Here is a 23,549-nt window from a genome sequence, read left to right on the forward strand (position 1 = left end):
ATATCTATTTAGTGTCCATGTTCGTATTTCAGAACATCACATGATCTGCAAAGCTCCATCTTGTCAATTGGATGTTCTTCTTCCCCGTTTCCGTATGTTCTTCTTCCGTGATTTTCTTCTGTTATTTAAGGATTAACGGATTCTAGACTTAAATTCTACTCTGGATGATAAATCTACAATGCGATGATTGTACTGGTAAGTAACGCACATAAGGCAGTAATGGTGTGAAGCTATATACTGATGATATACTAAACACGTCATTATAAAATAGGCTATGTACTGATATACTAAACACGTCATTAATAAAATAGGCTATGTACTGATATACTAAACTATATAAATGTGTATCTATATGTATATGCAAATGTAAATATAATGTAAATGAAAATGTAATATGCCTTGCCTATGCCTATGCATATGCATATGTATATATATATATACACACATACAATCAGCGTTCAGGTCTTCGAATCAAATCTACTGATATAAAATATATCATTGAAATCTGTTCTCCTGGACGAGTATGATGAGCTTCCTGGTAGTGACGGTGCTACCGGAAGCGACGTAGAACGTATCCTCACGAGGAGAATATTGATGTTACGCTGACAAGCAGATATCTTCCGAATGAGGTCTATGACAAATCAAATACAAAATATGTTAGGTTAGTTGGCTTTGACGGAAAACACGTGACTAGTACATTCGCAAGGCTGTTACTGGGGAAGATCAAGAAAGCTTTGCTCAATTTAAGCTCGCTATAAAATCTAACCCGATCCTTGATGAATTATGTCAGGTGCCTCTTTTCTTTGCTATGTTTCTCACATAACTCATGTAAAGCATTTAATTCATATAACATTTAATTCAGTTACAGAGTTTTTCCGCTACATGATGAAGTGTATTCACAAGAGCAATAAATCAATGGATAGGAACACGAAACCAGAAAATGTTACATATGAGCTGATATTCACTGAACTAAGTAAAGTAGCAATTGAAGGTCTCTTCGATGAAAACCAACAGCTATCATGGCGTAAGGATGGATTCTGTACACGACTAGGTCAAGGGTTTTGTCAACATTATATTGCAGTTGGTATCTTAGTAGAGGAAGAAATGTCTGATGAGACAAACGAACAGACTGCTACTACAGACATACAAACGTAGGGCTCTACCATAACATATTTTGTGAATAGATTGCGTGTTTTAGACTGGTGGAAATAATTGTATCTGCTACAAGAGATTCATTTGAGCTGAAGCACCTCTATCAATTCACCTGTGGCATTTACTCAGCAGTAGGGAAGAGCATAATCAAATACTTGAAGGGAAGAAAAGACAGTGGTAAGTTTACGGTGGTAAGTTTGCCATCCTCTGTATTCTGGAACAAACTGGTGAGGTAGATGGAATCAGTGACACCGTCATGCATCTATGTTCTCGTGAAGTGCTTATCGATGGAGGCTCACACAGTAGACTACTACAGAGATCTACCATACATCTACTGGAGATTGCCGTCAGATATGACGTAAGTATTAATAATAAAATGTTACTCCTTTCATGGATTGAGTTGGTAGAAATTTGAGCTGAATACCAGTGTAACCGTGACACAAATTCAATTACAGTAAACGCACTCTGATAGATGAAACCCAAAGTAAGATTCCTGATAACATCTGTCATGTTATCTTCACAAAATGGAATCATGATGGAAATGTGTGCTGAATATATAGTGTATAGTAAAGTTAAAAGTAATATAAGCATAACATTAACAACAAGACCATAGACTTCCTGTAAGTTTAAGTTTCACAATAGCATATAAACTTTACCATACTAATTTTTATTATGAATTAGTATCAACATGTTTGAAAGAGATTCGATCTATTATATAAGGAACAAATTTTAATACGAATCACTTAAAAAAATGGAAACTTAAATACCTTGATCTGCATAGTCAACAAACATAGGAACAAATTAACCATGACAGTACCATATATGCAGAAGACTAAGAAAAAAATCAAAAATCCCTTATGTAACCAAATGATGGCTTCTGAAAAAAGGTCCATTACACCCTAGCGATCCCTAACCAGACATGCATAGGAAAACTCATTAACCTTGAGGGTATTTACACTATGATTTTCTATGATTTCAAGGACGACCAACTTATGAGTAAAAGCATTTTGCAAATCGAATTATAGAAGCTGAAAAAAAGGTCAATAATAGCATTGTCATCACTAGAGATGTATGATGAATAGGCAGAGAGGTATTGGACGTTGGGTCGGGTTGCCACAGGAGTCTTAGTTTACAAATCTCGCAAATTTTCATAAGATAAATGCAATTAGAAATGAGTCACTGTGAATGTACGTTGTAACATATCAAAAATAAAGCATACCCTAGCATTTCTACTTTTTTTAAATGAATTTTCAGTAGTGTTGTTTTAAAAATAGACTCAATATACTTTATGAGGACCAAACTTTAAGGCAAAGCCTTCAAATGTTAAGACTAAAATACCTTTATCTGAAGAGTCACTAATATACACTAAAATACACTAATAGATATGTTCATATTGTTTTAACTGGTGGGGAGGGGTTTATTGTACAAGTTGCATCTAAACATATTTAATTTGGTGATCTCGTGTTTTAGAAATTTACACGTAGAAATTAAAAATTAATTCAGCAAAATTGCTTTGTTAGGGAAACCTAGGGCTTTGCGTTACTTTAAAGGCTCAGCTTTATTCTTTATTTTACATGTAATTGAAGATATAAAAGCACTGTTGGGCAATCTGATGGTTGCCGTAGCCTATAAATGATGACAGGAATCCATATGTGGAGTTTAGGTGTAAATTAATTGCAAGGTTTAAGTTATCATTATCGCGCAGGCCACGGTTTTACATACTAAACTATTGCATGTAAAGGGCTATGAGCTGACCATGTTAGGAAAGATAGAACAAACACCGTCTTTAACCATCACACCCTATCTCCCATATTCCCCTAGTCATTCCACTTTACTCGAAGACAACCAGGAGACCATCATCTCCCATTTAAGTGAGATGCAGATTTGTGTCACAGAGCGCGTGACATATGTCTCCAAGCGTTGAATCACATTTGTCATCTTATATCAAGTGAAATATAGGTTTACTGTATACTATGGAAACTGTACAACTAGTGATTTGTATGTCAATACTAAAAACATCAAACAAACATACAATTCGTTCCAGGCGTAAGGAAGAGGGTAGAAGGGCTGGTTAACACTTGAATAACAAACACTGTTCTTTTAGACATTTCGAAGCAACACACTGTTTGATGATACAATGTATCGAGCTACCAAACTCATTGGTAGTGTGGTTTAGATTCAATTCTAACCAGTACTCTACATACGGACAACATCCTTACTAAGGTTAATAGTGTAACTATAAATTCAATGCACAATACAAAACAAACAATAACTCACACTTTTAAGTTTAGCTGGAGTCTAACAAGTAATTATAATATACATAAAGTGTAATTATACAACTATAAATGAACAACGTATAACTGGCTGGGAATGATAAACAAAGAAAAAGAGGATTTAAGTTTAAACAGTAAACATAATCAGCATCTCATGAATACTCATATACATAAGCATGAAAGAGCATAAAATACGTCATTAGCCTTAGCTGACCGTCCTTGAAATGCATTGGATTTACAGTTAGGTAGGAGTCGCATTACCTTCCACGTTAAAGTTCTGTATATAAAGGCGAACATGAATTATGAATGTTTTGGCCTACGTCATGGACCGAAACGTTAAAACTTTTTCCAAAATTAGTGAGAATGGATAGAGATGAAAGAGTATTCCCTAATCTGTAATGTTTACCATAAGTTGTGAGGTTGTTGAAACATAACCAATACTGTTCTACACTTACCATTAATGTGATTACCATAACAGTGAGAAAATATCAGATGATTAGCCATTTATTTTCCTTATCAGCACAGTATGAAAACTTTTGTCAAAAACTGTTAACTACAGGCGGAGAAAAAAATCGCCTATTAGCTGGCTTCAGGATCATTTAAGTTAACCTTTCGAAGAGAAAAGAAAATGATGTGCATGGCTCAGTTCTAAAGATAGTAGATATTGAGGATATCGGTCAGAAATAGATATGTGTATGTCTCTGGCTTACTACCACATGGACATTCACAAAAAAAAGTCCAAAGGAATGAAAGTACACTCCAGGTTTCAAAACCAGGTAAGTGTCAAAACAATTAACCATTAAACCATCGAAATTGAACCAGATTTTCAGGTGTCTGGAAGAAGTGGCATATACATAAGTGGTGCGGAAAACATAAATTAGCTCCCATGGTAGTCCAACTTCACACAAACAAACCATTGTTTGGACTAGACTGAGAAAGTTTATACATTTTGCACGTCTTTTTCCCTGTTGAGGTCAGGATTTCTTTTAAAGTTGGCATCAAGAGGTAATTATGTCTATTTTAATAGGTCAGCTTCAGTAGATGGGTGCTTTGAATTGATTCTTCTGCACTTCTGGCACCAGGCCCCTGGAAACCACATTGGCTACGTTGACCTAGTTACACCACTGTCTGGTGATCTTTCTCCAGATTTTAGATTGAAAAGGTTTTATAGTGTACCCTGTCCAGCTGGTCAATAGATCTCAAATCGGTGAACATTAGTTCAAATTTTTAGACCGATTAGGTTTTTGGGACCAAGCGCAGTGACTGGTTGTACAATGTTTTAAAATAGAGCACAATGCACAATTTGTTCTATATTCACAGCTGTGTATACTGATATGAGCAGGAAGTATTTCTAATTTTGTTCACTGTTTATATTGGCTAGCTTACAATGGAACTGCAAACCTCTCAGTAGTTTTGGTTTTTTCACATAGCGTTGGAAACTGCTAGGATGCCAGCTATTTTGAGCACATCAGCACATATCAGTAATAGGAATACTTAATCTTATTTAACTCTGTGGAATATATATATATATATCTAAGCCATAGCCAAATCCAAGGGATTCTGGAAGCTGTAACATTTCTGAGATTTCTTGTCTTGAACTGATTTCATTCCAAGTTTGAAACCCTGAATGTCCCGTAGTCCTTTGTCGTTTCTTTCTCAGCCGGCCAATATTAGCCACTTTTCTGCCTATTTCTCTCCATGCACTTTTGAAGATATCGGAGTAGGTCTTTGGTTAAAGACCCGGCAATAGACGCATTCTTTTGATTGTAGCCATCTACGTAGTTTGCGTTGATGTAATCAGAGAACGGGTCTTCATTTATATAGGAGGCAAGCACACTCTGGACAGATCGTAGCACACGACGTCGGCATAACGATTCTTTCGCAAGTAACATAGATGCCTTGATGCATTAACGGCCCCTAGTTAGGGCCTCTGCCCTATTAGCTGCATACACCTGGTATAAACCCCTCTGTTTCTGGATCAACACATGCTCCACTAAACTCCTCATATCTAAACCGTGGCCATCAGGCTGGTGAACACACTCATCATCATATCCCTCCTCTACTGGAATGTTTCAGTCGATATCAGAATCTGTTACGAAGTGTCTAGGTTGTTTGGGTGGGGTTCCTCCGGTTCATCGCTGGAGAGACCGTCAGCATCTCTTCGGCTGAAAAATTCGTCGGTCGTTAAGGTCCTAGCTTCGCCAAGGAGTGTTTCACCGTTACCCATCAGAAAGGATGGTTGCTATGCAACTTGTTGTCTTGCATCAAAATTGAGTTCACTGCTGCTACTCCTTTTATTTTGACTGCATCGGCAGATACTCATTTTGTAACAAAGTGATACAAAGTGAAATGTTTGATGTCCACGTCTTCTCGTTAGTGATTTTTAGCCAAAGATTCTACTAGACATGAGTCTAGGATTAAAATATTTAGCAGGGCGCAATTTCAATGTTTACTATTGTAGGTCATTATTCAATCTTTGTTAAGTATTGTACCAGGTGCAACTGTTACTTGGACTCCTGTTCCGTCTGGAGGACATCATAATCTGTGTCTGCTGTAAGTTTCGCTCCTGTCTCAATGACCATGATGTATTCGCCTCGTATTTTGGACTCCAATAATCAAGTAGATACCGTTGCAGGGTGTTGTCAGAACAAGTGAATTTTAACAGAATTTCATTGCCCAAACTGGGTACTTTGATAGGGACCCTCTGAAATACCCAGGATGTAAGTGCACTCTATACTCTTTGTTAGGAAACGGAGGCATATCTCCTTCTGAAAGTATATATTATTTGAAAAGATACTTAACAGGTCCCCCAAGGAAGCTTTAGAAGTATATATTCTCGTCCCTACAGATAGTTCCTATTAAGAGTCTAGGAGCCACCTTCAAGAGCGACACTAATCCAATAGTTGTGATGGATGCCTTTTGAAGTAAGCTAGAAGCTTGGTGTAAACTTCAACTAAATGATGATACACGGTCCTTTCACCAAAAAATGACTCAGACTCTTCTTTAGGATACCTTTTTACTTTTAATGCGCTCAACATTGATAGCGAGCCAGCGATTAACAGAAAAATAACTAACGAAAAATCTGATATAACTGACGCAAGCATACCTTGTTCTCTTATGCCATAATACCTCCTTAAACTTATCACCAATAGTAACCAGGTACCTTTCACAAAGTTCACAAATTAGATCCTCCGTTAAGGTAATTTCTCACATAACTTATACTGTAGGTTACCCAACATGAACAATAACAAGTACAATACAACATTGCATCGGCCTACATATCCCAGTTCATCATTGCTTTTAAGAATCACAAATGTCAGCAAAAGATGCGATATCACTTAATTAGCTCTGATTGAAAGATGCATTAATAATACGGTAAATACAGAAACTTTCCTTAGAAGGTACAACTGAGCAATCAATTAGCCACCCTTTTTACTCAGCAAGCTGCTAGTCCTCACCAAATGTATCACTAAATTTTAACTTTCAAGCTAAATTGAGATTAAGGAACTCTATAAGCAAAATTACATGTCTACGAACAACAGTATAATCAATAGTATCAAACAACATATCCCCATCGAGAAAAATTCTCTACTCACTTAAGGACCGAAACATCAAGTCTATTTCCTCTTGTTCCTCAGAACCAACTAAACACTGAGGAAAATCAAATATGACTCTAAGTGATACACATTGTAGAACATAGAACTCTAACACAGTTGGCGTACATAGGCTACCATATATTTGACATCTCTAGACAATATAAGACATTAAGCAAATAGCAACTACTATAGTTCTCATATTGAATGGCATATAATATCAACAGCATGGTATTCAAACAATTAATCACAACATATCATGCTTCCCCCTAATGACTCACTTTAACAATCTGAAACAACTTAAACAATAACAAGTTAGAAATGATCTATGTGATGTCCGGGCACGAAGCTAGGAAACCAACTAAAGTTCGACGAAGACAAAGACGAGAGTCCGTAATAACACACTGACGAAAGTCCGTAGTAACTAAATGGATATAACATTTATTTACAAAGCGATGTACAACCTTTCAGTTCGTCAAAAAAACCCACAAACAGCAAACATGTATCAAACTAAACTGTTAGTATATGTGACTCTAAAAGAAATGTCGAAACACACGAAAATTCTCGATCGTAATCTATAAACATAGGATGTAAATGTTGCAACTTAGTTGGCTCGTAAATACTGTGTTAGTTTGTCAGTTTCCAGCACCCGATGAACCTAAAAGAAAAACCTTCATGGAAGGCCTTATAAGCAGCTCTGCCACTACACCGGCCCTTTATTGTGCAAACTAAAGCATGTTTGACAATTATTCTAACCATCTTCCAAAAGAGCATATACAACAAGGAAAACAAACTAACTATTTTGTTAAAATCAAAATTGCTAAAAACCTTGTAGAAAACACAAAGCCAAAAAACAAAACAACGAACAAAATGCTGAATCTATTGATTACAAATTACATAATTACTTTGCGTCAACCAAGAGACAATTGGGTCGCATTACCTTCCACGTTAAAGTTCTGTATATAAAGGCGAACATGAATTATGAATGGTTTGGCCTACGTCATGGACCGAAACGTTAAAACTTTTTACAAAACTAGTGAGAATGGATAGAGATGAAAGAGTATTCCCTAATCTGTAATGTTTTCCATAAGTTGTGAGGTTGTTGAAGCATAACTAATACTGTTCTACACTTACCATTAATGTGATTACCATAACAGTGAGAAAATATCAGATGATTAGCCATTTATTTTCCTTATCAGCACAGTATGAAAACTTTTGTCAAAAACTGTTAACTACAGGCGGAGAAAAAGATCGCCTAATAGCTGGTTTCGGGATCATTTAAGTTAACCTTTTGAAGAGAAAAGAAAATGATGTGCATGGCTCAGTTCTAAAGATAGTAGATATTGAGGATATCGGTCAGAAATAGATATGTGTATGTCTCTGACTTACTTCCCTGTATCCATGGACATTCACAGAAAAAAAAAGCCCAAAGGAAGGAAAGTACACTTCAGGTTTCAATAACCAGGTAAGTGTCAAAACAATTAACCATTAAACCATCGAAATTGAACCAGATTTTCAGGTGTCTGGAAGAAGTGGCATATACATAAGTGGTGCGGAAAACATAAATTAGCTCCCATGGTAGTCCAACTTCATACAAACCAACCATGGTTTGGACTTGACTGAGAAAGTTTATAAATTTCGCACGTCTCTTTCCCTGTTGAGGTCAGGATTTCTTTTCAAGTTGGCATCAAGGGCATCAAGAGATAATTATGTCTATTTTAGTAGGTCAGCTTCAGTAGATGGGTGCTTTGAATTGATTCTTTTGCACTTCTGGCACCAGGCCCCTGGAAACCACATTGGCTACGTTGACCTAGTTACACCACTGTCTGGTGATCTTTCTCCAGATTTTAGATTGAAAAGGTTTTATAGTGTACCCTGTCCAGCTGGTCAATAGATCTCAAATCGGTGAACAGTAGTTCAAATTTTTAGACCGATTAGGTTTTTGGGACCAAACGCAGTGACTGGTTGTGCAATGTTTTAAAATAGAGCATAATGCACAATTTGTTCTATATTCACAGCTGTGTATACTGAGATGAGTAGGAAGTATTTCTAATTTTGTTCACTGTTTATATTGGCTAGCTTACAGTGGAACTGCAAACCTCTCAGTAGTTTTGGTATTTTCACAAAGCGTTGGAAACTGCTAGGATGCCAGCTATTTTGAGCACATCAGCACATGTCAGTAATAGGAATACTTACTCTTATTTTACTCTATGGAATATATATATATATATATATATATATATATATATATCTAAGCCATAGCCAACTCCAAGGGGTTCTGGAAGCTGTAACATTTCTGAGAATTGTTGTCTTGTACTAATTTCATTCCAAGTTTGAAACCCTGAATGTCCTGTAGTCCTTTGTCGTTTCTTTCTCAGCCGGCAAATATTGCCAGCTTTTCTCCTTATTTCTCTCCATGCACTTTTGAATAAATCGGAGTAGGTCTTTGGTAAAAGACCCGGCAATAGACGCATTCTTTTGCTTGTAGCCATCTACGTAGTTTGCGTTGATGTAATCAGAGAACGGGTCTTCATTTATATAGGAGGCAAGCACACTCTGGACAGATCGTAGCACACGACGTCGGCATAACGATTCTTTCGCAAGTAACATTGATGCCTTGATGCATTAAAGGCCCCTCTTTGGGGCCTCTGCCCTATTAGCTGCATACTCCTGGTATAAACCCCTCTGTTTCTGGATCAGCACATGCTCCACTAAACTCCTCATGTCTAAACCGTGGCCATCAGGCTGGTGAACACACTCATCATCATATCCCTCCTCTGCTGGAATGTTTCAGTCGATATCAGAATCTGTTACCGAGTGTCTAGGTTGTTTGGGTGGGGTTCCTCCGGTTCATCGCTGGAGAGGCCGTCAGCATCTCTTCGGCTGAAAAATTCGTCGGTCGTTAAGGTCCTAGCTTTGCCAAGGAGTAATTCACCGTTACCCATCAGAAAGGATGGTTGCTGTGCAATTTGTTGTCTTTCATCAAAATTGAGTTCACTGCTGCTACTCCTTTTATTTTGACTGCATCGGCAGATACTCATTTTGTAACAAAGTGATACAAAGTGAAATGTTTGATGTCCACGTCTTCTCGTTAGTGATTTTTAGCCAAAGATTCTACTAGACGGGAGTCTAGGATTAAAATATTTAGCAGGGCGTAATTTCAATGTTTACAATTGTAGGTCATTATTCAATCTTCGTTAAGTATTGTACCAGGTGCAACTGTTACTTGGATTCCTGTTCCGTCTGGAAGACATCATAATCTGTGTCTGCTGTAAGTTTCGCTCCTGTCTCAATGACCATGATGTATTCGCCTCGTATTTTGGACTCCAATAATCAAGTAGATACCGTTGCAGGGTGTTGTCAGAACAAGTGAATTTTAACAGAATTCCATTACCCAAACCGGGTACTTTGATAGGGACCCTCTGAAATACCCAGGATGTAAGTGCACTCTATACTCTTTGTTAGGAAACGGAGGCATATCTCCTTCTGAAAATATATATTATTTAAAAAGATACTTAACAGGTCACCCCCCATGGAAGCTTTAGAAGTATATATTCTCGTCCCTACAGATAGTTATTATTAAGAGTCTAGGAGCCACCTTCAAGAGCGACACTAATCCAATAGTTGTGATGGATGCCTTTTGAAGTAAGCTAGAAGCTTGGTGTAAACTTCAACTAAATGATGATACACGGTCCTTTCACCAAAAAAATGACTCAGACTCTTCTTTAGGATACCTTTTTGCTTTTAATGCGCTCAACCTTGATAGCGAGCCAGCGATTAACTGAAAAAATAACTAAACCAAAAAGCTGATATAACTGACGCAAGCATACCTTGTTCTCTTATGCCATAATACCTCCTTAAACTTATCACCAATAGTAACCAGGTACCTTTCACAAAGTTCACAAATTAGATCCTCCGTTAAGGTAATTTCTCTCATAACTTATACTCTAGGTTACCCAACATGAACAATAACAAGTACAATACAACATTGCATTGGCCTACATATCCCAGTTCATCCTTGCTTTTAAGAATTTGCCAGCAAACGATGCGATGTCACTTAAATAGCTCTGACTGAAAGATGCATTAATAATAAGGTAAATACAGAAACTTTCCTTAGAAGGTACAACTGAGCAATCAATTAGCCACCCTTTTTACTCAGCTAGCTGCTAGTCACCTCACCAAATGTATCACTAAATTTTAACTTTCAAGCTAAATTTAGATTAAGGAACTCTATAAGCAAAATTACATGTCTACGAACAACAGTATAATCAATAGTATCAAACAACATATCCCCATCGAGAAAAATTCTCCACTCAAGGACCGAAACATCAAGTCTACTTCCTCTTGTTCCTCAGAACCAACTAAACACTGAGGAAAATCAAATATGACTCTAAGTGATACACATTGTAGAACATAGAACTCTAACACAGTTGGCGTACATAGGCTACCATATATGTGACATCTCTAGACAATATAAGACATTAAGCAACTAGCAACTACTATAGTTCTCATATTGAATGGCATATAATATCAACAGCATGGTATTCAAACAATTAATCACAACATCTCATGCTTCACCCTAATGACTCACTTTAACAATCTGAAACAACTTAAACAATAAAAAGTTAGAAATGATCTATGTGATGTCCGGGCACGGAGCTAGGAAACCGACTAATAAAAACAACGCAAACAACAAACATGTATCATACTAAACTGTTAGTATATGTGACTCTAAAAGAAATGTCGAAACACACGAAAATTCTCGAACTTAATCTATAAACATAGGATGAAAATGGTGCAACTTAGTTGGCTCGTAAATACTGTGTTAGCTTGTCAGTTTCCAGCACCCGATGAACCTAAAAGAAAAGCCTTCATGGAAGGCCTTATAAGCAGCTCTGCCACTACACCGGCCCTTTATTGTGCAAATTAAAGCATGTTTGACAATTATTCTAACCATCTTCAAATAGAGCAATGAATATACAACAAGGAAAACAAACTAACTATTTTGTTAAAATCAAAATTGCTAAAAACCTTGTAGAAAACACAAAGCCAAAACACAATACAACGAACAAAAAGTTGAATCCATTGATTACAAATTACATAATTACTTTGCTTCAACCAAGAGACAATTTGGTCTTCACCACTTTACCCTAGGGCCCGTGGCTCAAATTGGTAGCTTACATGCATGATTTCACTGAAAAATGAAATACCAAACTTGCTTCAATGCTCAAATTAAATCATTCTAAAATGTCAGGTAAACATAACAAAAGTACGAAATTTCACATGGAGTTGTAAATTTAGATCATATCTTATCTTCGCGGTCTTTATACAAGGGCAATTGGCTAAAATTGACAGATACATACAGCTAGCTTTATTCATCAGCCTCTAATAACAGGCGCAGTTTGGCTATTGGCCGTTCTAGTTCACGGGAAGCAGTTTTTACGTTTACCCACCTGACCTCTTGGGATACTGAGGTGATACGTCTCATTAACAAAGCATTTCTCGGGTGTCTCTAGGCTTAAAGGTCCTCTTTGGTTCCAACTACTCTTGAACGCTGCTGAAGTTGAGGTAGGTATTCACGAAGCCATCTCTTCCAAAAGGGGTCGTTAAGAAATTGCGCTCGTCTCCAACGCCGTCGCACGTAGACTTCTGTTTTGACGAAGACTCAAGGTGGGAGATTAGGTTTGCCTTTCAGAAGAAGTAAGTGGTTTGGTGTGGGAGTTGGGGTGGTCATCGTTGAAGTAGAGGGACACAGTAGTTAAAGGACGAGTGTCTATTGATGCCTCCACCTTACACAAAAAAAGGTGAGCAAGCTCTCATCACTTAATGTCTGTGACCGCAATAGAGCACTTAGGATCTGTCTCATAGTTCTAATTTGATGTTCCCAGACTCTACCTTAGTGTGAAACAGTTGGTGGGCTGAATTTCCAGTCAACATTGAATTGTAACATTTCACTTCGAATCTTTGGGTCACTCCATTCTTGAGTACTCTGTTTCAACTCTCTATCTGTAGCCACCAAATTTGTTCCATTATCATACCAAATTTCACCAACGTGAACCTCTCCTAGCTATGAATGTGCGGAGTGCGTTGATACAGGAATCGGTGTCGAAGCATGTGCTACCTCCAAGTGTACCGCCCGTTTTGCAAAACATGTGAAGACCACTGCATATCTTTCACTAATCAGCGTCCCTGCTTGACATTGACAGTTCTGAAGATCTCCATGCACACTCCTGAAAAGGGTGGCTCATCAGGAGTAATAAGAGAAGTCGGTGAGTCAGCCATCCTTTGTTAACCAGCCTTTGCTCGCAAACGCCGACATGTTATACAATGGTTAATGCATTTACGTACCAATGCATGCGCACTCACAACCCAATACTTTCTTTGCAGATGCGACAGAGTCAGGGCTCTTCCTATATGGTGTAGCTGTGTATAGATTTCCCTCATCATCATCTCGGATCAATATATTTCTTGGGATAATACACTGATGTTTCTCACATTCAGGCATGGCTGACCTACTGAGTCATCCTCCTACTCTCAGCACTCCATCTTTGTATCTCGGATCCAGCTTGTAGATAGGGCTACCTTCTCAACAGATCCGCCCTTTGAGTCGTCTCGTATGGAAGCAATTTTATTAGGAAATGCTTGATTCTAAACGAACTTCACAACTGTAACTTCCGCTTCTTCCAAGTCGGAGACAGACAACTTCATATTTAATTTCATTTGTCTGTCATGCCTATGTTTTCATCTCTTTACACTTAGATTACTTAGCTGCCTAAGTACTGACATCAGTTTTAACATCCATGCAATGTGACACTTGAGCTTGAACCAGCTTGAGTACTTGCTGATCAACTCATTCATGGTGTTCTGTGCTACGGTGGTGGACGTAACCGCTGCCTTCCTATTAACCTCTGTGTCTTTAAAAGTATTTCTCGCTCAAAATGCTGACTTAAGGGTCCACTCATTCTCATGCAGCCAGAACAAAATCTGGTCCAAGGATCTACCTATGGCATCGAATTAAGTCGTCTGCATACAGAACTCTCGATGCGTCTTCAGCTGGGTTTTCTGGACACTCCTCATACGAAGTTTGACTTGGCTGGAGAGCGTCAGTAATAATGGCAACCCTGTTGGCTACGAAAGTATGGCATCTTTCTGAACTATTACTGACGTATCGAATAACTGAGGTACTGTCTGTCCAAAATTTCACCCTGTCCAGTTTGATATGCAGGTACCTCTCAGGCATTGAAGAGTTTCACAGAAACTGTAGCCGCCGTGAGCTCTAACCGTGGAATGGTGATTTGATTGAGGGGGCAACCCTTGTCTTCCCCATCTCAAATGCACAATGAATTTGGTTCTCTTCACTCACGAAACGAACATACGCAGCAACACCGTAGCCGCTTTCACTAACATCACTGGAAAGGTGTAGCTGGGTCCCTCTGACATTTCATAACCATATGACTTATGATATACATTGCCCTTGTAGTCATTCAACTTTGGCAATTCTAACAACCATCTTTTCCAATATTTCAAATGCTCGTCTGGAACATCGTCATCCCAAGCCAAATTCATTCTGCAAAGAGCTTGGGGAATTATTTTTGCCACTAACACAAATTAGGCACAAAAGCCTAATGGTTCATAGATTGAAGTAACTCTCGATAGGATCCCTTTTCTGGTGTATGGCCTCTCATTCACTGTCATTCGAAATTGAAACTGATCTGATTCCACACACCATGGTACTCCAATAGCTCTGTCAATAGGTAGTTGGTCTTTCTCCGTATCTAAACTCCTGATCCCTTCGGCTCTTTCACCTTTGAGAATAGTATCCAGACCAATATACTGTTGCTGACCCATTTGGTCAAATGGAGTCCTCCTTTGCCCACTAATTCCCTCAATGGTTTCATCAGAATAATAGCTTCCTCTTCGCTTCCAACTGACGTCATCATCTACGTAGAATTTTTTCCTTTACAGCATCTACGGTAAGTATATCGAAACCATCTCCAAAGTCATCTGCAGTTTTATGCAACGCATAGTTGGCACAACTCGGTAATTAAACCGCACCAAACAAGTGCACCATCATTTTGTATGCTCGTAAGGGTCCGTCAGTATTTCCATCTTGCCACCACACGAAGCGTGAGAGGCCACACTGCCCTTTTGAACTCCCTTTGCATTCGAACTTGGTATTACATAGTTACGATGTCTGTCATGAGGGCATTTGGCTCCATTCTAAAAGAAGAAGGGACACCAACCAAATGAATGTGTAAGGTCGGGGCCTTGCAGGAGTTTGTCATTAAATGATACTCCCTTAAATTTGGCTGCACAGTTGAATACCACACGTATTTTTTCTTATGAGGGTGGTAGACTCCATGGTGAGGAACATACTACACTTACCCATCATCACGAAGTGTCTCTTCATCTGTTATTGCAACTGCATAGCTTCTATCCAGCAGCCCTTGCATGAAACTTTTGTAGTCCAAAAAGTACTTTGGATCCTTCTGGAAACGACGTTTTATGTTTGTAGGCCATTGAATAGCCAGGTCTTTGATGTTTGGCATGCATGAATTTTCTTGTTTAAAAAGTAGGGCTGTTTCATAGTGACCGTTCACCAACTTTCCTGACTTATCTAAATGTTGCAGAAGTAGGTGATCATTTCTAGAGTTTTCAGGTATCTCTTCTGAAATCCACTAAATTCGTAAGTAAACTGGGAAGTTTACATTCATATATGGTCCGTAAACTGACTTATAGTTGACATGAACCATGTCACTCGTTATTGGACCATTCACAGTCCATCCCAGACATGTACGCACAGCATAATGTCCATCACCCTGGCTGTTAACCACTTTCCGTGGTTCTAATGCCTTATGGGCATTTTGTCCAATAAGCAATCCAACTTATGTTGCCTTTGAGTTTGTTATTGAGACTCTTCTCAAGTAGGGCCATTTTCTAACATCATCTTGAGTAACAATGTCTTCTTTGTTAACTGGAATCCGTTTTTGGATGCACACTGTTGGCAATGACAATACATTCAGTCCTTGTAGGTAGCACGCTTCTAAATTACAACAAACCGAATATCCACCAGTCCATCATTCGGCAGTGTACTTAACAGTATTTTCGTCTTAGGTCCACTGACACACAGCTGCTTAACATGGTTCTCGGAGATAAAGGTGTCAGAACTACCAGTGTCTAAGAAGGCATAAGTCTCGACATCTTTATTTGCTGACTTTTATTTCACTCGCACTGCCACAACATGCATGGATGTCTTATTGACTTCGGCTCCCATGCAGATAATAGTCCCTGGTTGAGTGTTAGCACAACTTGTCTTGACCGTAGTGGTTGTTTATCTGGGTGCTTGATTTGGGCAGCTTGCCATAAGTACTGTAAGAGGCAGTTTCCGACATATTTTACAAAAAAAGCATAACCTGCTTACAATCTTTACTAATATGATTACATCGAGACATCTGAAGCACAATCCTTTAGAACGAAGAAAGATAAAGTTTTCTTGATGTGTTTTTGAGCCCAATTCTCTGCAGACTTCTAGCAGGTGGTTATTGCCACAATATAGGCATTTAGTATCATCCAAACTCCTTCCTTTGTTCTTAGAGCTTAATTTCTGCTCCTGTATAATTGTACTGAAACCTTTTTTTGCCTGCTTTTACTATTTTCTTTTGAACCCTCCATACTAATGTTACCATAAATTGCGTCGGTAGCTATCTTAACGTGCTCTGATAAACTAAACATAGTCGTGGAATCTTGCCAACTTATGACTGTTCCCTTTGATTCTATAGGCTGCAAGCGTCATCTTTCTCGTAGTCGATAAGGAAGTTGGCTAACCAACTATCTGGTCCATTTTTCTGAGGGTCTCACTTCATTAATAGCGTTACCAAACACAACAGAATGTTAGGCAATCTTACATTGCCGGCGCATTGTCTCTCTTTATAGGTTGCCTTTGTATTTCGTTTCTGTAAGAACTCAAGATTCTAAAGTCGTCTCCGTATTCCTCCTTTTACCTCCTCAAAACCTCTCTTTGGGTATTTTCCCATGCAACTTCCTACTAGCTCTTTAGATCTACTATATGGAAACTGCTGTAACAAGCGCAGCCTATCTTGGTTGTTGCCTGTTAACTGCTTAATGTTTTGTTCGAGAGCAGCACTAAAAGCTCTGTAATATTAAACTTTACCATCGAAAATATGCAACTCACGCCTAGGAAGTGAAACTAGCATTTGCTGGTCCATCCTTGAGATATCTGTTTGGGATCGAATCAGGTTGTGTACACCACTCGAATCAACTTTTTCGTCAGACTTTGTCAGCAGGCCTTCTTCACAAGAAGATGTCCAATTTCTCTAAACACTGCAAAAAGGGTGTTCATTTAGCAGAAGATAGTCATAATGAGCACCCGATGCTCTAAGCTGGTACAATAACTACTGTCCATGTCCCGTAATACATGTTACCGTGTTACGAACACAAAGTAGTAATTACTGATGCACTGTTGTGGGACATGAATAGTAGTTGCCTTTCCAACAGTTAAGTGAAAGTTCCTTAATGCACGATTCTAAAATGAAGTTTTATCTAGCCGTTTTATGCTATATGTAGGCCTATGGATATACCCGAACATGGCCTTTCTTCGTTCTCGGCATGACGAATTGGCGTAAGTTAAAGAGAGGTGTGAACTGTAATCAAGCGGTACCGCAACTCCTTACTTCATCTCGTAGGCATTGTCATCTTCATAGACTCCTTGTCCAGTCGTGCAGTTCTTTTGTCTTACATGGGAACAATTAAAAAAAATTACTGATGCACGGTTGTGAGACATGAACAGTAGTTGATGTACCAGCTATGAGTATCGGCTGTTATGAGATATATTTATGCTGATTAAACCATTTCTCTAGTTGGTTCAAAGCAAAACGTGTTATTGCTGTTTGTTTGCTTTTGAAAGCTAATCTCAAGACTGGCCTACGTAGAGAGTCGTTCTCATGAACCACCTAAAGGGACTCGTGTCAAGGAACCAAACACAGCAGAGCTTCAAATTGTGAGAATGGTTAAAGCTGATGCATTTAAGGTAGCAATATATATTTTCTTAGAACCATTGAAACCTCAGAAAACGAGCCTGATACCTGTCAGACCACTTGTTGGTCTTGATCCCTTTCTCAATGAGAGCGTGTCGGCGGACGCCTCTGGAAGTCAGAATTTCATGTCAGGCATCCTGTAATATTTCCAAAGACTGGACATGTAACAATTTACTTACATACCACTTCTAAGAGAAAGTTGAACACGAAGGTCATGGGTTTATAATCAATGAGATTAGGGCAAATGGTTTCTGGGTTGTTGGTTGCAGTACTGCCGTCTTCAAAGTCAAACGTGGTTGCGTCAAATGTAAGAAAATTCGGGGCAAGCTTAACCAACAAAAATGGCGGATCTACCAGCAGATCGCGTAGAGGCATGTCCCTATTTACGTATTGTGATGCAGACTATTTTGATTCTTGGTAGTGAAAGAGGGTCGAAAGCTGCTGAAACGCTATGTCGTCCTCTTTACTTGCGTGGCTTCTTGGCGGTACACGTAGAAGTGTCTTGTTCGATGAGTACTGACTCCTTTCTCGATGCATTAAGACGGTTCTTTGCGGTTCTGAGTCCCATTAGATCATTGCACTCAGATCAAGGAACTAGCAATGAACTTGGAGATAGCAATGAACTTAAGCAGGCTCTAACTGAGCTGGATCCTAACAGAGTAGGTAGTTTCCCTCTAAAAGAATGGTTAGATTATTTTGAGTTCAAATTTAAAGACCCACATGCCAGTAATATGGGAGGGTTATGGAAAAGTCAGATTCTCAATGTTCGCAACATATTGAATTTTACATAAGATAAGCATGGCACTCAGTTAGAAGACGAGACACTTAGAACCTTCATGTATGAGGTAGCTTCATTACTTAATAGCCGCACATTGTCAGCAGACACACTCTATGATCCAATATCTTTGGGACCATTGACCACTAACCATTTGATCATCATGAAGTCGCTTTACGTTAATTTGAGCGCTGTGATCTATTGTAGAGCGCTCTATCAAATACATATTAATAATAGTAATAAAATAATAATAAGTAAAGGGTGCACATTCCCCCTCCAGGTAATTTCCATTCATCAGATATATAATCACACAAACGTTGGCGTAGAGTCCAGTATATGACCAATGTGTTTTGGTCGCGGTGGAGAGTAGAGTACCTGCAAAATCTTCAAGTGCGTCACAATTGGTGTAAACCCTCTCGTTATATAGAGATATATGACGTATAGAAATGGTGCACCACCACCAGAACGCTAAATTGTAGGATGGGAATATAACGGTAATTTGCAGTATTTGTATAAGTTTTTATTTCCCCCCAATATGTAACTTTTTGTTACTTGCGTAATTGAAGAGAAAGGTTTGTTCTACGTACTCGCGTGTCCCTGGTCAGGTATTGATGGTGACCTGCTCTAGGCCTCCATGCACTCCTCGTGTGCAGGGTAGAACATCCTTCATTGGTCCAATTGAGTGTAATGATATGATTCATCCCTCCCCTCACCCTCCCCTCCCCCAAAAATACTTTACTAGTTCAAACATTAATTAAACGCCTAATTCTGTTAATATTTCTGAACTAGATTTTTAGCAGACATGTTTTGAATGCTTTGGTTAAAATCTGTACATGCTGCATCCACAAACACAGTGCATGATTCAACTTTTCTGTGGTTTCTTCGTTCCTCCTCTTACAAAATGTTGGTTTAAACTGTGACGTATCGGTTAAATAATGTCTTAAATCTAACAAGAGTAGAGCCACATCAATTTTAAGAAAAAATGACATTCTTTGGTTATTTACAATACCATTGTGAGAACTTTGAAGTGATATTAAGTAATATTTGTAATTTCGATTTGTAAGTTTGCATTTCTTCATTTCTTTCTGCTCCAATGTTTTATCGCTCTTAACATGAAGACAAAAGGATGAAGTGACTGATATAGGTCATTTCATAGGATATAAAATAACAAATGCATATTCTGTTTATTAAGAAACTGAGACTAAAATAACTTGATCGATTATTTCAATACTTTTCATGTTATTCTTTTATAATGATTTTTTCCCTTTATTATTGTTTTACTGATTTGTGATCTGACCAATTCAAATAATCCTTTTAATACTTGTAGTTAATTATTACAATTTTACGGCATATTTTATGTGGTATATTGACTGATCGCAATCAGCGCAAGAAGAATATAACAAATAGTTCACCGACATAAAAAGATATAAAAGTTTCTATTTAGTGTTAACACTAACATTTCATAAGTAACAGTCAAGTTAAGGACGCTTGTATCGTCTCTATTTACTTTCCGTTGTTGTTATATTCCTAAATAAAGCCTTCGCTGTAAATATAATACGATCACATGAGCTTACATAATTTAACAAGATTGAAAATGAAAATAACTCTGATATTGTTCTGTACATTAAGTAAACCTTAAGTATAACAGTATGCTCTTTGTAATTCACTTTTCCTTTTTAACATTTCCTTCAAGTTTTTGTTTTACTGCATCTTTGAAAGTTTCTACAATTTTGCTAGACTAAAGAAGAATCAAACCCAACGATCATTTTAACATTATGTGATAGTAAGCTATCGATCATTTTAATATAATGTGATAGGTAAGCTCTCGATCATATTAATATTATGCGATAGCTAAGCTATCGATCATTTTAATATTATGTTATAGGTAAGCTATCGATCATGTTAATATAATGTGATAGGCAAGCTATCGATCGTGTTAATATGATGTAATAGCAAAGCTATCGATCATTTTAATATTATATGATAGGTAAACTATCGATCATTTCATTATAATGTGATAGGTGAGCTATATCGTTAAATGTTATCATAATAACAATGACTAGCTGTATATCATTAAACCATTGATGGTGTTACTCAAAATCAAACTGAAACATTGTCTCAGAGATGACATTCATAAATAACAATTTTATTTGGTAATCAAGTTCTTTGTTCCATCATTATGATCCTTAATGATGTTTCTTTGAAGACAATATACTTTGTCGTATTATAGTAAGATTTTAACATTAATAACGAGATAATGTTCTGTATATTTAACGTAAACCTTAAATACAATGATCGGCTCGCCATACTTATCTTTCATCTTCTTGTATCGTTTTTTTGCTACTTCTTATTCATGACTCATTATTCTGATTGATGATTAATGAATATTCATGATCTCTTCATTGTAATTCAGTTTTGTCGTATTAGCTCCTAACCCAATTGGATATTATGAAGGCCATAAAAGTTACCAGTATTAACCAATCCCCGTCCCTGCAGAAATGAATATCTTTACATTACTATACGAATACCGACATACAGATAAATATGTAAGAAATTACCATAACAAATATATATATATATATATATATATATATATATATATATATATATGAGAGGAACAGTTATATGAACTTTAAAGAACTAAACGCAACACTATTGTTAAAAGAACATACAATTACGAAAGGGCATCACTATCGATTCCATTTCAATGAAGTTGAGAAAAGGGTAAACGAGAAACATCTACGAAGATGAAAAGTTCAAACCACGATATGACATCAAAGATGATGCAACATCAGTGACCATGCAACATGAATTATGACGCAACATCATGAAATTGATGGAACATAAACTGCAATACAACATCATGGAGATTGTACAATATAAACAACTATGCAACATCGTGTATATGAAACATCATAACCGACGCAACATCATTTGATGCAACATCATGATGGTAATGCGACGATGGTGCAAGCAAAAGCAACAGTGATGGATATTTAACGACACCAAATGACAATGGATTTAATTGACCTTTCAATTTCTTGATGATACAAACATAATGACGGGATGTTACATTACTGACGAGTCCTTATAATAAACTTCCAAAGTCAATGACGTCAAACACTCAAAGCGGATCATTACGTAAAAGCTATTAACGAATATATTACTAGTTCTTATCCTTGAAATCGCGAACACTTATATATTCCAAATATATCAAATATGAAATATGTGGTTAACAGGCTCGGGTTCTCAGAAATGATTGCCTACAAGCAAAAAGCTCGTGACCAAACAGCTTAAAAGTAAGAAAAACAATTGAAAGATATGCAAAACAGGATCAAAATAGTATATGATAAAAACCAAATAAACATAAATTGTGTGAAACGACACGTTGCTCTACTGTTTATAGGTCATATCTAGAACAGAATGTCTGACTAAGCACAACAAGTGCCTTTTTCCAGGAGAGTATACTTATATTTCCTAAAATATTATTAAAAGTTTTTTAATGTATTTTGTTTATATGTGATGGGAGCCATAAATGTATTCAGCGGGATATCAGTTAGGACGGCTTCTTCCTCTCTGGCAATCTCAGTATAGCAATATTTTAATTTAAGATTAAGTGAAGTAAAATGTTATCTTTTCAAATTTCGAACACTTATTTCTAATATTTGTAGACCTGTAAGTAAAATGTAATGCAGAAAGAGCCCCTTAAGGCTTAACATATTTTGTTAGTTTCTTGCATTTTTTTTTATCTCGAGATATTCGTTTGGCTATTGGTTCAAAGGATCAATCTTTGCAAATGACATTAACACCTTAACTTCACAGCGACTGTAGGGGATTCCCACAGATCTAAGTCCGAGTCCACAAACGAAATGGACCGAATAGTAAAGCCCTGGTAGGTTCGATGAGTTATTTCACAGTATTTGTTCACATTTGGTATTACCTTTCATAGAGGCTCCTAAGGGGTTGAAATGTATGCTTTTTAGCAACACTGAGTTGGAGTTGTCTCTCTAAGACAATAACAACAACACATTTCAAGCTATTTTTGTCCTATGATAAATGTACAGCTGTTACCTTATTAGAACAAACGTTTGATCCTTCTATCCGATAGACAACATATGCTTGCCCCATCCACCAGCTTTTGGCATGTACAACCCCAATATAGAAACTTGGTATGTCTTTTCGAGTGTATGTCTTGTCGAGTATTATTCACGAAGGACCCTAAAGAACTTATGGGGCCCTCTTGACAACGGTACAGTTGGCCTAGGAAACTCCTGTCGATTTGGTCCTCGTCTCCTCTTCTTATTGGGTTATCCGGCACTGCTAATAAGCCAGTAATACCTTCACGGCAGTCACTCGTAGAGGAACGACCTTGATTTGCATAAATATTATTACGTAACTTGCCAGTCATCAGGACTGTTGAGATCATTAATGAATGATTAAGACTGATAATCGCAAACCTTTGGGACCAAGAAACAGTATAGTTGATATGTTTGCTATGCATAGAACAGCCCAGTAAACACAGTCTAGTAAAAAAAAAATCATGAAAGACAAAGAAGAAGCAAATTTTATATAAGGAAGGCTACTCTAATTTTTGTTAAAATGATAAATCTCAACCGTTCTCATTTTAAATGAAAAAAATCCACGTATGTCAATAGTCGAATAAATTATGAGACTATAGACGATAATAACATAAATACTTAAA

At 37.5% G+C, this 23,549-nt stretch overlaps 1 protein-coding gene and 1 long non-coding RNA gene across 4 annotated transcripts in view; one reads left to right on the plus strand and one right to left on the minus strand.

Moving 5' to 3' along the window:
* LOC139954791 (uncharacterized) overlaps positions 1 to 5,079 on the plus strand; it is a 7,666-nt gene extending 2,587 nt beyond the window's left edge. Inside the window, exons 3-4 of one of the 3 annotated variants that reach the window (XR_011788182.1) lie at positions 33 to 195; positions 863 to 5,079. This is a non-coding gene — a long non-coding RNA (uncharacterized lncRNA). The remainder of the gene's footprint in view (positions 1 to 32; positions 196 to 862) is intronic. The other 2 variants (XR_011788183.1, XR_011788184.1) reach the window with 2 other exon arrangements.
* Positions 1 to 23,549, minus strand: part of LOC139954652 (interferon-induced very large GTPase 1-like) — a 287,324-nt gene that overhangs the window by 198,822 nt on the left and 64,953 nt on the right. The window lies entirely within an intron of this gene.

The sequence above is a fragment of the Apostichopus japonicus genome, chromosome 17 (genome assembly GCF_037975245.1).
Source record: "Apostichopus japonicus isolate 1M-3 chromosome 17, ASM3797524v1, whole genome shotgun sequence".
NCBI lineage: Eukaryota > Metazoa > Echinodermata > Holothuroidea > Aspidochirotida > Stichopodidae > Apostichopus > Apostichopus japonicus.